Consider the following 11,463-nt stretch of genomic DNA (forward strand, 5'->3'; position numbering starts at 1 on the left):
CAGCGCGCTCGTTCTAAAATACTTTAGTTAGTCCCGCTTAGGTGTACACCCTTGAGTTAAGACAATCATCATTTCTAATTAGAGGTTAGGGTATTATTATAAATGTACCCGACTACTGGACTCTATAGTAACTTTGGTTTTCACCAAGCCCATGGTTTCCCTTATGAACTTAATTTAGAATAATATTACCTTCAAACAAAGGTCGGGTACCCAATCTAGGTTAGTCGTACAACACCTTGTTGACCTAGACGGAAGTTAACGCCCTTTCCACCTAAGTACACTTGAATCAATATCAAGAGTCAGTCAGATCCCTAAAACACAATTAGTGTGCCCAATGCTCCATCTCAACTGGATTTTAGTCCGTCTACTGACCTGACACAAGACGTGCGGAAACAAGGATTCAGCGTAATCTACTAGGACTAATAATTACAGAGTGAGCAAAATATGTTCAAACATAACAATTTATTAAACAGGTAAACAAAGGTAATCGTTTAAATCCAATTCAAACAACAGACAAATATAATCTAATCTAAAACAATAAAAACATCATCAAATTAATCAAATCAAATCTGTAAACATAATGAAAAGAGGTTTTAGAAATGTTTACCTGGAGATGAAAACTACACACAGAAGTTGTGCGGGATATCTGCATACAGATTCCCTGAGTTCTCTGCCATCTTCCCCTAAATACCCATTTTTGCACCACAGGGTGTTTCTTTGATATTTACCATTTCAACATCACTCTATTGATATAGAAGTTTCGTGTTCTTTTGTTTTAGTGGGAAGAGGTCTTGGCCGGGGTTCTCGTGATATTAGCATTTGGTTGTTCCTTTGTTTTAGGTAGAAGGGGGTTTGGGCTGTGATGCTTGATTTACAGTTTTATTACTGGTCCTAAGGCGAGTATTTTAATGTTTAAAGGAGTGAGACCTTCTTTGCCAGACCCACCGGAACCTTCAATGTGTTGACATTTGAACATCTTAAGACAGAGATAAAAAGAAATAATGCTTGTCAGATGATAAGTGTCCGTGAGAGGTTTCGTTCCCACACTGAGGGTGGTGGGTGAGAGTTCTTTGATGTTTATCAGGTGTCTGTTCCTGTTAGAGCCTGAATATTTGATCATTTCCAAAAGCAGTCTTACAGTAATCATTTCTGATATCAACCTTACAGTAATCATTTCTGATACCAGCCTTACACTGCACTTAGCTTCCCCATCCTTTAACAGAACAACGTCTCCTTCCTGAATATTATCTCTCTCCTCAGTCCATTTTCTTCTGGATTGCAAGGTGGACAAGTACTTCTGCTTCCATCGCTTCCAGAATGAATCTGCTAACATCTGGACTTGACGCCACTGACTTTTGTGCAAGTGTCCTAACTCAAAGTTTTCTGGTGGAGTTGGGGCAACACTTGCTTTTTGAGTTAAGAGCATTGCTGGTGAGAGCACTTGAGGCATACTTGCATCTGTAGAAATTGGGGTTAAAGGTCGGGAATTCATAATGGCGAAATTGACCTGGAGCTTCATGACTTCCACTTTTATACAGATAGCCGCATAGTGCTCGGATACATTCACAATGTCACACGCAGATTCTATATGTATGTGGCTAACAGAGTTGAACGCATAAGGAAAGCCACAGAACCGAATCAGTGGCACTACATCTGTTCCGAACAGAATCCAGCGGACAATGCCACTAGAATCGTGCCAGCCGCCAACTTACCTCTTGCCAACTGGTATTCAGGTCCAGAGTTCCTTAGGATATGTGGTCCTGTGAGATGTAATGTGGATGAATCCTATGGACTTGTTCAAGTAGAAGAGGATGTTGAAATTCGCCCTGAAGTGAAAGTTCTGGCAACGAGCATTATTGAACAGTCTCTAGACTCAAGCAGATTCCAACGTTTCTCGAGATGGCAGTATCTGGTGAGAGCTGTCACAACTCTTACTCACATCCCAAAATCCTTCTCACAACCTTCACCCAACAGTCCTTGTCGAAAGTGGCATTTGTGTACAAAGACCTCAGATGTTGAGACCTCACAAGCTAAGTCGACCATAATTAAAACTGTACAGCGAGAAGTGTTCCGAAAAGAATTTGAGAGTCTGACCAAGAATGGTAAAATCTCACAATGTAGCACACTCCCCCCTTTCGACCCCTTTGTGGACAAAGAAGGTCTGTTAAGAGTCGGGGGTCGCATTGAGTGGGAAACTTCCTTTGTCTCAGCTGCTCATATGCAAATTTGAGTGTCCGCCCAAAGCATGCAGAGAGGCATTTAATGCAGGGAATTAAAGAATAAAGCAGTGCGAGTTATTATCTTGCTCTATGCATCATGTGTTGTAAAATGTCAAATGCAGTCCAACGACACCAGACATGGACAGGTACATCAACAGTAAAAGGTGCATCACAAACACATCAACATAACTCCCACACTTACATTATTTAAACAAAAAAAGGGCCTAAAAGTACGAATTTGTACAAACTATGAGGAATTGTACACATTACAAAAGTTAAGTGTAATTAAACAAGAGATTTGGGTTCTAAAAGTTTAATTTTGAGGAATGTCTTTTGTCTGTGAGCAGAAGGCTGACTAAAGATGGTTTTTTTTATCTTATCTGCCATGTTCTTTTGAAGTCGGCAGAGAGTGGTTTAGGAGAGTTCTGTGAAGTGTCGCAAACTCGTTAACTTGTCAACGAAAAGTCTCGGCCAGACTTTTGGGCTCCAAGTGATCTGAATTGTCCTGGAAATTGAACCCAGACCGTTTTCACGGAATGTTTACCTCCAGCATATATGTTACAATATATGTTACCAGTTATGTTACAGCCTCGTTAGCGACTTAGTTTCAGAATGAGTTCTTTGGTTTGATAATGGTGGAGACGGACGAGCATATGCCTAGGATATGCGTTCGGGTGTGTTTTTTGGCCGGTGCGATTAGCGCGGTCAATTTGTAGTGGTCTCTCAAAGGCACTGTCTCCGAAAAGTTCAATAAAGAGTGATATCATGAGTGTAATCGGACTTTGACCCTCTAATCCCTCTGGTATTCCAATTGCCTCCGCGAGCGGTTCTCTAAATAATCCACTTTGAGTTTAAGGGAGCCGTTTTCTTTTTTCAGTTCGTTGCACAGTGCCTCAATTGCTGTCAAGCGGTCGTCTGAGTCATTAAGTGCGGTTTCAATATCCACAATCTTCTGAGCTTGTAGTAAAAAGGGTTGATTGCAGCATGGACATGGCAGAACGAAGCTCGGATAAGAATTCAGTTCGTAATGTTGACACTTCCGTGCGAAGGGTGGTCGTAATTATCTCCTTCAGAGAAGCAGGTGTTAGCGCATCCTCCATCGGCGAGGCGTCAGCGGCCTGCTCGCCTCCTCTTTTAGCCAACATTTCAGCGATATTTCGTCCTGATTTACCCGGTTTTGGCATTTTTACATTTAGATGTGATGCAGCATTACTTACTTTACAGATTTAAGACAAAGATAACTGAGATTAATAGAAAAAATACACGAATGTTCACGGAGTGAACCAAAACCCCTCTAAAACCTGGTCAGCCAGCTAAAACCAGCTTAGGCTGGTTTAAGCTAGTTTTTTATGCAGGTGGGTGGTATCTCAGCTGTAATGCGCTTTTTAAATAAATACATAAAAAACAAAGCAACTGCTTGCCATCGCGACAGCAATAGGATCCAATGGACGGCCAAGCACTTTCACTCAAAAATGGCAGAATCCAGGGCTGTTGCTGGGTGCTGCTGACTGTTGCCATAGAAGGTTCTTTTGAGTGTCGCCTCTTAGTCATTCTAAGCTCTTTATGCAAGAGCAACTCGAACACATTTCTAAACGCAATGCATTTTGCGGTGATCACTGGTGATCGATTCTGCGCAGATTTTGGCCATCTCAAACGAGCCTATTACGTAGTACTAAACGGAGTACAATATAATGAAAACCGGTGCCCAACCAGAGCTGTCGGAACAAAATTCAGAAAGACAAGCTGGATTGAGACAAAGAGTGCAAAGAAGGAGGCAGTTGGCATGAGCCGGTTAGTGAATGGGACATGATGGCATGATCTGGGTATGAAGATGAGGACAATGTGGATAGTGATATCTGGGTGGCAGCTGGAAGTGGGAAAGGCAAAGGTAGAGGAAGAAAACATAGAGATGGGGTCAATGAATGGGAAAATAATAACTATAAGCCAAAAAAGGGGTCTGGAGGAAAATAGTAGTGAGGAAAATGGATGAGGAAGATTTCATTCCATTCTTTCATGCAGTGATCATTATGTTTAGGAAGGATGATAAACACATTTGTGTAAGCCCAGTTGCACTCACATAAGAACTAAAAAAGAAGCTTGGTAAAATAGAAATAGCAAAAATACTTTGAGATGGAAACATTATGATAAAATGTTCTCTTGGGAATTATCTGCAAAAACAAGGTAGTGGATAAAAAAGTAATAAATGGAAGCAAAGGAACTTTGAAAGTAATATGGGGTATTCCACAGGAAGAGAATTTGGAAAGCTTTAAAAAAGAACATTCAAGGAGGAAAAGCAAAGAATGTAAGAAGACTATGGCGCCGTTTACACTAATGCGTTTTCGTTTTAAAACGCATAAGTTTTGCTACGGTTACGCCATCCGTCCACACTATGCCGGAGTTCTTGAGCGCCGAAAACAGAGCGTTTTGGAAACGCTGAAGAGGCCGTTTTCATTCTAAAACGCTGCTACTCCGTCTCAGTGTGGATGAGGAAAGACGAAGACATCTAAAAACGGAGGCGGGACTGCCGAGATTCGCTACCTGATTGGGGCTTTTGTGTCATTGCGTATCCTTACCTTATTCGTCAAGTCCCTATCACATGACTATAACACATGGCTTTAACGCTACCGGAAGACAGTACTGTAAACAACAACATGGGCACAGAAATAGGAGCGTTGTTTGCACTATTGTCTGTTTTAGGCGCCATTGTGCAGTTATTCATTTGTTACGTTTAGTAACAACTCGACCTCGTCGTCTGTTCACAAAAATACCTCTCTTGCTTTCTTTGCCATCGCGTTTAATGTTCAACCAGCGTTTGTTGACTAACAATAACCAAATGCCGAGCGAGACACATGCTTTCTGTTTATACTAGAACGCGCATGCCCATAGTGCGCGAATGGTCACGTGATATACATTTTTGGTGGCGTAGTGTTGACGGATATATGTTCAGAGACGCTAGGTGAAACGCTAGTGTGGACGCGGATTGTTTTTGATCTAAAACATTGTTTTAAAACTAAAACGCACTAGTGTAAACGGGCCCGAAATGAAACACTAAATGGAGAAAGAGTTGCGAGTTTGTCTGTGATAATTGAGTTTGAAGAAGATAAACTTCCGGATAGGGTCAAGGTGTGGTTATTTCAGTTACCCAGTTACAGAGTAGGTTCAGCCACCACTGAGGTATTACAAATGCCAAAGATATAGCTGCGGTGTGTAAAAGTAAACAAAGATGCCCAAAATGTGGTGGAGAACATAGATATAAAGACTGTGAAGACAATGTGAAACCAAAATGATGTAACTGTGGAGGAGACGACAATGTAGCGTATGGGGGATGTGAGGTAAGAAAAAAAAACAGTGGAAGTTAAAAAATTAAAACAAAAAACAACATTAGCTACGCAGAGGCAGTTAAAAAAATTCAGGAACAACGTGTAAATATTGAAAGGGTGAGTGAAGTAAATAGGATGGGTGAACAAAAATAGCCGAGGGACATTTCTGTTAGTGTGGAGATTTTAATCCTGTTCATAGCATATGTCATCAATTGTGCTGATCAGGTGAGGCATAAAACAGAGAAAATTTAAGTGATAGTGAAAGGTGCTGATAATTTTTTATTAGTGAGACACATTGGATGGGAACATATCAATAAAACACTTGAGCTGGAAAGTAAAGCTGCCAGTCACGGTGGGCAAGGGTCAAGCTGATTATCCAATGGAATGCCAGTAGCTTAATAGCTAATGGTCAAGAATTCAAAGGATTCATCAGGAAACTTGGCTAAAACCATCATTAGATTATGTAATAGCAGGATATGAGAGCATACGTAGAGATGGAGATAAGGGTAATGGGGAGTATGTGCAGTTTTTATTAAACAAAACATACAATGTAAGATACTGGAAATAGGCAAAGAACAATAGGACAGAGGAAGGTAATTTCAAAATAGCACATTTTTTATAATCCATGCCAGAAATTAACTTTAGAAACTCTACAGGAACTTACAGCCCAACTGGAAGGTAAAGTAATTTGTTGTGGAGACTTTAATGGTCATAAACTATGGCATAATTATAATGACATGAATAAAGAGGTTATGGAGGAATTAATGGATAGGAAAGATTTAGTATGAAAGAAAGAAACTGCCATGAATATTACTCTTGTTTTTGAATCAATGGCTGTGGATTTTTGGTAGGAAGTTAAAAAAGAAAGCACTGTAGGGAGTGATCATTACCCAATTTTTGTGGAAGTAGGGGTGAGAGTGAAGTCGGATAAAAAAAATAAACCTGGAGGGTGGATATTTAATGAAGCAGATTTGATTAAATTTAGAGAAATTAGTGAGGAGTTTGTGGTGAAAAATCAACAGTGGTTAAGGAATAGAAGTTAATCAGTGTATAAGTGAAGCTATAATAGAAGCTGCCATTCAATAAATTCCAAAGCGAGTAGGAAATAAGAAAAGAAGAATTGTTGGTAACGCTTTCTTTTACAACCCGCAAAGTACCGCGTAAGTACAGTGAAATTACAGTGTACTTTTCTGTACGTACTGTGTAAGTATAATGAACGTATGTGTAGGTATGAGGGAACAAACCGTAATGCTTGGGTAAAAAGGGGGTAACAACCAGATGTTCATCACGAAAATGACCGCGTAAGTACAGTGAAATAACGGTGTACTTTTCTGTACCTATAGTGTAAGTATAAATAACGTTTACGTAAGTATAAGGGAACAAACTGTAATGCTCGGGTAATAAGGGGATAACAACCAGATATTTAGCATAAAAGGTACCGCGTAAGTACAGTGAAATAACGTTGTACTTTTCTTTAAATTGCAAAAGAACAAACCATAATGTTTGTGTAAAAGGGGAGTAACAATAAGATATCCATCACGCAAAGAAGTATATCAAGTTTACGATGTACATTTCTTCAAGTATTGTATACATATAAAGAATTATGCAAGGATGGTGACAACCTATTGCTATCTGCAAATGTACTGTATATGCACCTGCGTGAGTACATTAGTTCTCTTATTCAGTGCTTGGGTTTTATATGGGGTGTTTAATGAATAAAAGGTTTACAACCTGTGAAATTATGAACCCTTATTGTATACTGTATGTATTTTAAATCTGCAATTCAATATAAAATATATTTCCATACACTACTTACCTTATGTTTACTCGTCGATCTCACCAAAGCCATCAATGTCTCCATAACTCACTATCAACAAATAACTTTGCATGACATAGGCCTACCGTCAGGGTTCAATGCAGATTAAAACAGGCTCGCATCTTTACTGCTGTTGCACAGGGGGGCTAACTGTTGCATTTCAGTAAATGTATAGCTGATGCTTTATAGAAAAATCTAGTAATTTGGTCTTCAATCAATAAAAACTGCTGCTGTAGTTTACTCTGTTCTTAGTGTTCAAGTATACACTAGTATGTTAAAGTTCAGCTTCTTCCCTCTTTGTTCCCTGTAGTTAAAGGGTAAATACAGTATTTGTTCCCTCCTTGTTCCCTGTACTTACAGGGTAAATACCACATTTGAGGGTTGTAAATTAAAGTGAAGCTTTGTTCCTCTCTTGTTACGTCCTTGTTACCTGTACTTACAGGGTAAATACCACATTTGAGGGTTGTAAATTAAAGTGAAGCTTTGTTCCTCTCTTGTTACCTGTAGTTAAAGGGTAAATACAACATTTGTTCCCCCCTTGTTCCCTTTAGTTTACAATGTAAAATCTTGAAGGCAGTGAAATAAATATACAAACACACAATATATTTCTTCTTTACTTTGTAACCTTTATTTTAATAAATAAGCATTTTAAAAGACTTCATATTAATCAAACATTGTCTTGTCTATCATTGCCTATACTCATTCATTTTCTCTTTGGCTTTGTTAATCTGGGGTCGCCACAGTGGAATAAACCCCCATCTTATCCAGCATATGTTTTACGCAGTGGATGCCCTTCCAGCTGCAACCCATCTCTGGGAAACATCCATACACACTCACTCACACGCATTCACTACGGACAATTTAGTCTACCCAATTCACCTGTACCGCATGTCTTTGGACTGTGAGGGAAACCGGAGCACCCGAAGGAAACCCACGCGAACGCAGGGAGAACTCCATGCAGAAACCTTCTTGATGTGAGGAAACAGCACTACCTACTGTGCCACCGTGTTGCCACCCAGCTGCAACCCATCACTGGGAAACATCCATCCATACATACTCATTCACACACATACACTACGGACAATTTTACCTTACCCAATGTCACCACATATTTTTGGACTTGTGGGAGCACCCGGAGGAAACCCATGCTAACATGGGGAGAACATGCAAACTCCACACAGAAATGCCAACTGACCCAGCCGAGGCTCGAACCAGCGACCTTCTTGCTGTGAGGCGATTGTGCTACCCACTGCGCCTGCCTATACTCAAACAGCAAAATAACACATTATTTCCTTCCCCCTTTTTTTCTGGCATCTCTTGCTTGGCTTCCTCTTCTGCTCTTCTCAGCTTCCACTGAGGACTCTGATGGTGAGTGGCTGATGAAATCCCATGGGTCTTGCTGCTCTGCATTTATATAAAATATATAAACAGACAGAAAGGCTTTTAGTAAGCTATAGACATGTTTATTTTCCTGTTTAATGTGTGTGTAGTGGTTGTCCAACAATTTCACACACTAAACATTTACAGATACCATACAGACACTATACATTACTATCAAACAAAAGTACTATCATCAGATCATATGGGAGATTGTGATCATTTATAGTGATAATAATTAAAGCGCAGAGGGAAAAGGCTTAAGTATATGTGCAGGCAGTATAGACTTTGAAGTAAAGATTATTTGCAGTTCAGTGTACATATTTAAATTCTGTGTCACTCATTAAATGGTAAGTAAATGTAACGTTTGGGTTAACTACCCCTAAGGTTAGTTTTTGATTAAAGTACATGTCTTAACCCATCATTAGTCCTAAATAAAGTGAAAGATAACATAATATGGTTGATGTACTGTTATGGACCCTTTTTACATTTCAGCACAGTGAATGGGAAAGTACAACACATTTTTTTTACAATCTTCTTTGCTCAAATAAAATGAAAACTTTACGATGGTGTTGTCTCGACAATTAGAAAAATAAAAATATAGTGTGAAACTGATAACGCCAGCAAGAAGAGAGAATAACTTCTAATTTACTCATGACCATAGACACTGTTTGAAACACCTCGCACATGTAATCATATTATATAATGCATACGTAGATACAAATAAATGTTATTTTATAAAAAAAATCATATAAAAAACTCAAGGATTTTAGATCCTGATGATCGTTAAACGCGTCATAACAGTGTTGTGAAAAGGGTGTAATTGTTAAAAATAGGTACAAACATCAGATATAAACAAAAACCTAAACAAACACTTCTATGTACATAACGTCATAAAAATACTTGTTTTATTTACCTCGCGCTGCCGTCCTTGTACTGCCGTGAACAGGAAATTCTGGGAATGGAGGACGGAGAGTTGAATCGATTCGTCTTCAACAAACCGATCAGTGTGACATCAAAACATCGCGAGAACAACAGACAGCTCCGTGTGCATTTGAATCCATCTCGCGATATTGTATCACTTCAGGTACGCGCCTACTGATTCGTTGATTCAAACGAGTTGTGAATCAAGAAGCCTCTAAAGATCCGAATCAAACTGCAGCAGCACGCCACGAGGTTTTGCTCAGACTTTTGGGACGTTTGGAATTGCTCCGTCTTGTCACCATGTAACACATGTGAGTAAATCGTTGTCAGTAAATAAGGCTATTGTTACGATTAGAAATTGTGCATTAACCAGATTATATTTATTTTGTTTCATTTGTTTTTAGCGTAACATTAACGTTAGTTCATGGCCGAATCTAAACGGCCAGCAGCGAATATTTACCAATGTTTACTGTCGTTTACTTTGCACATCTTAGAAATGTTGCCAAAGTTCCTATGGATTTAGTTTCTTCATGTCATTCCAGAAAGACTGGATGATGAGCAGGTCAGATCTCTGTGGCTGTTGTCATACTGACTGTGCAGACGATTTTCTCCCTTTATACGTTAATTACAGCAAAGTTAATGACAAATTAATGTTTGGAAATGTTAATTGATATTTTCTGTAGCATGCCAGTTTGATATATCAATAGCCCCCCCCCCCCCCCCCACCCACCTAATTACTTGTAACGTTTGCCTAGGACTTTAGCACAGTAGCCTACTATTTAAGCCTTTTCCCCTCTGCGCTTTAATTATTATCACTATAAATGATCACAATCTCCCATATGATCTGATGATAGTACTTTTGTTTGATAGTAATGTATAGTGTCTGTATGGTATCTGTAAATGTTTAGTGTGTGAAATTGTTGGACAACCACTACACACACATTAAACAGGAAAATAAACATGTCTATAGCTTACTAAAAGCCTTTCTGTCTGTTTATATATTTTATATAAATGCAGAGCAGCAAGACCCATGGGATTTCATGAGCCACTCACCATCAGAGTCCTCAGTGGAAGCTGAGAAGAGCAGAAGAGGAAGCCAAGCAAGAGATGCCAGAAAAAAAGGGGGAAGGAAATAATGTGTTATTTTGCTGTTTGAGTATAGGCAGGCGCAGTGGGTAGCACAATCGCCTCACAGCAAGAAGGTCGCTGGTTCGAGCCTAGGCTGGGTCAGTTGGCATTTCTGTGTGGAGTTTGCATGTTCTCCCCATGTTAGCGTGGGTTTCCTCCGGGTGCTCCCACAAGTCCAAAAATATGTGGTGACATTGGGTAAGGTAAAATTGTCCGTAGTGTATGTGTGTGAATGAGTATGTATGGATGTTTCCCAGTGATGGGTTGCAGCTGGGTGGCAACACGGTGGCACAGTAGGTAGTGCTGTTTCCTCACATCAAGAAGGTTTCTGCATGGAGTTCTCCCTGCGTTCGCGTGGGTTTCCTCCGGGTGCTCCGGTTTCCCTCACAGTCCAAAGACATGCGGTACAGGTGAATTGGGTAGACTAAATTGTCCGTAGTGAATGCGTGTGAGTGAGTGTGTATGGATGTTTCCCAGAGATGGGTTGCAGCTTGAAGGGCATCCACTGCGTAAAACATATGCTGGATAAGATGGTGGTTTATTCCACTGTGGCGACCCCAGATTAACAAAGCCAAAGAGAAAATGAATGAGTATAGGCAATGATAGACAAGACAATGTTTGATTAATATGAAGTCTTTTAAAATGCTTATTTATTAAAATAAAGGTTACAAAGTAAAGA

General features: G+C 39.7%; 2 long non-coding RNA genes across 2 annotated transcripts; one reads left to right on the forward strand and one right to left on the reverse strand.

Moving 5' to 3' along the window:
* Positions 1 to 7,960: 7,960 nt before the first annotated feature.
* Positions 7,961 to 9,695, reverse strand: LOC141380652 (uncharacterized). Its single transcript, XR_015523273.1, has 2 exons — positions 9,649 to 9,695; positions 7,961 to 8,759 (listed from the first exon to the last, which is right to left on the reverse strand). It is a non-coding gene; the product is annotated as an uncharacterized LOC141380652 (long non-coding RNA).
* A 222-nt stretch (positions 9,696 to 9,917) lies between these two features.
* On the forward strand, positions 9,918 to 10,999 carry LOC147838175 (uncharacterized). Its single transcript, XR_015523274.1, has 2 exons — positions 9,918 to 9,967; positions 10,674 to 10,999. It is a non-coding gene; the product is annotated as an uncharacterized LOC147838175 (long non-coding RNA).
* The last annotated feature ends 464 nt before the right edge of the window (positions 11,000 to 11,463 follow it).

The sequence above is a fragment of the Danio rerio genome, chromosome 23, assembly GCF_052040795.2.
Source record: "Danio rerio strain M-AB ecotype USA chromosome 23, GRCz13ab, whole genome shotgun sequence".
NCBI classification, from domain to species: domain Eukaryota; kingdom Metazoa; phylum Chordata; class Actinopteri; order Cypriniformes; family Danionidae; genus Danio; species Danio rerio.